Below are 4,266 nucleotides of genomic sequence, written 5' to 3' on the forward strand. Positions count from 1 at the left end.
GAACCCATAGGGCTGCCTATGTATCCCCTCTTAAACGGGAATCAGGTCAGGCGTAGTTCAATTTACATCATATAAGGAAAGCATAAAGATTACACATAGTAACGCTTGACTGCATCTGAATTGATCGGCTTTGGCCAGACTTCTCCGTCCATTTCTGCAAGTATGAGGACCCTGCCAGTTAGGAGAGAACTTCCCTTTGGCTTCATCTTGATGCGGAAAAATTTTCTTCAACACTTGCTGCCCCGGTGTGAATTGTCTTGGCTTGACTCTTTTGTTGAAGGCTCTGGACATTCTGTTCTGATAGAGTTGACCATGGCAGATTGCATTCATTCTCTTTCCGTCTATAAGGGATATGACGACTTTTTACTCATTCCGTGTCGTCGAGCTCAGCTTCTTGTATGATACTTAGGGAAGGAATTTCTACCTCAGCGGGGATGACAGCCTCTGTACCGTAAACCAACATATCGGGGGTTGCCCTGGTTGATGTGCGAACTGTGGTGCGATATCCCAGTAGAGCAAATGATAACTTCTCGTGCCACTGTCTATGCTTCTCTATCATTTTCCTCAATATCTTCTTGATATTCTTGTTGGCGGCTTCCATAGCTCCATTCATCTGAGGTCTATAGGCTGTGGAGTTCTTGTGTTTGATCTTGAAAGTTTCGCACATAGATTTCATCAAGTCGCTGTTGAGGTTGGACCCATTATCAGTAATGATTGACTCTGGAATTCCGAATCGACAAACAATGCGGTCGCGGACAAAGTCTGCCACGACTTTCTTAGTCACTGCTTTGTAAGATGCTGCTTCGACCCATTTGGTGAAATAGTCGATAGCTACTAGGATGAACCTGTGTCTATTGGAAGCGGCAAGCTCGATTAGTCCAATAACGTCCATTCCCTAGGGGCAAACGACCACGGTGAGCTTGTTGCGTTAAGATCGTTTGGAGGTGCCTTTGTTAATACCTGAAATGAAGCTGTTCATGGCCTCCAATTGCTGAACGTAGCGCTAGAACTCAAAACGACCGGTCTGGTCGTTACAACAACGGCTACTATAGCTTTCAATGTTGGATCAAACTCCCCATGATCAAATCATCCCGAGCAGGCCATGTCCTATTGCTCAAATCTAGTAAAATCAACCCCACATTTGCCTTCATTTTTTATTTTTCAACAACAATGGTGCTTGTTCCATTTGTTGAGAAGATGCTTTTACTTCCGAAGGATCTTGGATTGTTTGCGTGACTCGCCATTGCAAACCAACAAACCTACCACCTTTAACTAGCTTTTATTTCAAAACAACAAGCATATTAAAATAAACACTCTCTATTCTCTTATTTTCTTTTTTTAACCATTTTTTCACTTTTTCTATATTACTTTTTCCTTTTTTTTATTTTCAAAATGATTCGATCGAACCTGATGTGGGTTGCCTACGTATCATGTGAAAACATGAATCAGATCTTGCGTAGTCCGGAAGATCAAAAATAAAATAAATAAACTAACTCTTTTTTGTTTTTTTTAAAATCTAATCGTAAAAAAAGCTCCTAACAAGGAAAATATTTTTGAACTTTGAATTCTCTATCTCTTTTTTTTTTATTTAAAATTTTCCAAAGAAAGACTTCTAAACAAGAAAGAAAATATTTTTGAATTTTCATTTTTTGGTAGTTTTCGAAAGAAAGAATTTTTTTTTTTGGATTTAGATTTTTTTTTAATTATTGGGAGAAAGACTTCTAAAAAAGGTGGAAAATATTTTTGGCTTTTTGAATTTGCGTCTTAAAGAAAGACTTCTAAAGAAGGAATTAAAGGAGAATATTTTTTGGATTTTTGAAAATTGGGGCCGGACCCCATGAAGATTGCCTACGTATCTCACATCCGGTGAGAATCAGACCCGCGTAGTTCGATAATGTTTCAGGAATAGGATGACACTTTTTTTTAAAAAATCAGGCTTATAATAATCTTTTTGGGGTAAAATTTTTACAAGGTTTTGGATTTTTCAAATACCGGGATTTTCGAAAACCGATTTAATTTTCTCTCTCTAGTTTTCTTCCTTCCCATTTTCCCTCAATTTTATATTTTTATTTTTTAGAAACCGGTCAACATGCACAAGCCAAATCAAACATAATGCACAAGTAGCACATAAGATGCATCAGGATGGTCTTGCAATTCTCGGGTACATTTGTCCTAGACGGACCCAACCCCTATGTTGAGTCCCCAAAGTTAAATGCACATGATTCAAACAAATGTTCCTACAAGGGATCCAGCATGAAGCTATGTTATTCTAGGTTTAAGTCCTAGGGGGAGTGTTTTAGACCTGGCTTACCCAAGCGGACAGCTCGAGCCGAAGTGGGGGCAACGTACCGGGAGCACGAAAGTCTACCCCGCCTAGTTAGAGACCCAGCCTCGTTCTAATTGGTATGACTTCTAACAGAAAAGCGGGTCACGTGCACGTATGCACCATATATTCAGAGACTCAACAAGGTGGCGTAAGAAGACAGTTTAATACAGTTCAAATAATATCAAAGCGGTGAATAAGCGGCAATTAGCACATTAGGCCCAAAAATAAAGTAATAACATAAAATCAATAAAGCCAAGTATAGATCACATTACAAGCTCGAATTCTGAACCCTGAACAGAAGTTCTAGGTTTTGTTTCCACAGCAGAGTCGCCAGAGCTGTCACAACTCCTTTTTACCGGGAAAGGAAAGAAATGAGTTTTTCCAATTTAAGTGACATTATTTGAAAAGGGATTAATTTCTTTTAATTTGAAGAATCCCCACTTGGAATAAAATTTACGGTGTCCCAAGCCACCATTTATTTTAAAATCTTAATTCAAGGAAATTGACTCTGTTTAAGTCTGCGAAACACAGAAGACCGAGTAAGGAATTCTGTCAACCCGGGAGAAGGTGTAAGGCACTCCTGAATTCCGCGGTTCTAGCACGGTCGCTTTAATAACTATACCTGCTTAGTTAACGGATTAATACGGGTTTTAAACCTATGTATACTTTTACCTTTTACCTCTTTTGGATTACTTAATTATTCGTGATTATGGAATTATCTTAAAACGAACCACGTGTGTGTGAATTCGTTTATTTGATGTATTAAAAATCATGTCACGCGTACGTGTACACAATCAATAACACGCTTTATTAATTACGAAGATTGTTTTTGGCCAAATTCGCGCGAACGCGTACTTTGATTTATTTTGAAAATCATAATTATGTCACGCGAACGTGTATACAATCAGAATAAGGGACTAGAACGCGCCTAAAGCATTCTACGGTGTTCATTTTTTGGAAATCATAATTATGTCACGCGAACGTATACATAATCGCGATAGATTAATTAATTAAGGGCGCATTTAAAGCATTTTAAATTCAATTAGGAGCGTGCTTAAAGCATTCTAACGAATTCATGAGTATTCGAGTATTAATCAATGTAAAATAAATAAGCCAACTTATTCTAAATCTTCACCAATATAAACTAGTAAATTTGTTTACGCCTTGTTTGATATACATTCTACCATTTTCTAATCAGGTAAAAATGACACAAAATACGAAAGAAAAATAAAGTAAATTATACAAGAATATGTTATCAACGATGCCACAATTTTGTGGTCTTGCTTTTTAATCTTTTTCACTCGACTTCTTTTTCATTTTACTCTCCTTCTCATTAGGATCATTTAAAATTTGACTTCACCGAATATACTTTACTACAACACCTCATATAGTATTTTATCCGGAAACCATTCACTTTCCTTCCGATTTATATATATTATATAAACAATAGTACAATTTGTCCCTGCTTAGCAATTACGAGAATGTAGTTTCTCTCTCTAGAAATTCTCTCCCGTTTCTATCTCAAATGGACTTGGATCAAGTTCATCAATCACCCCCTCCTAAACCACCAGATATCACAACTACTAAAACACTCGAGCAATTCATTTTGCCTACTACAACCTTTAAGGACAAATTAATCCATGGTGAACAAGAGACATCAATTAACATGACCATTGATGCAAATGTCTATGATTCATCAAATTGTGTACAAGCTAAGAAAGATGAGCAACTATGCTTGCCAAATATACAACAAATCCAGTTAACTCAAGAGGATATCCATCGGATTTACGAGCCTTGGAAATTCTCAATTATAATCAAATTGCAAGGGAGAAGAATTCAACACCATTTACTCAAAAAAAAACTACATGAGCTATGGAAAGCAAAGGCAAATTTCCCGTAATCGATTTAGGAAGTGATTATTTTATCACCAAATTTAGTAA

This window comes from Nicotiana attenuata, chromosome 8 (assembly GCF_001879085.1).
Source record: "Nicotiana attenuata strain UT chromosome 8, NIATTr2, whole genome shotgun sequence".
Lineage (NCBI taxonomy): Eukaryota > Viridiplantae > Streptophyta > Magnoliopsida > Solanales > Solanaceae > Nicotiana > Nicotiana attenuata.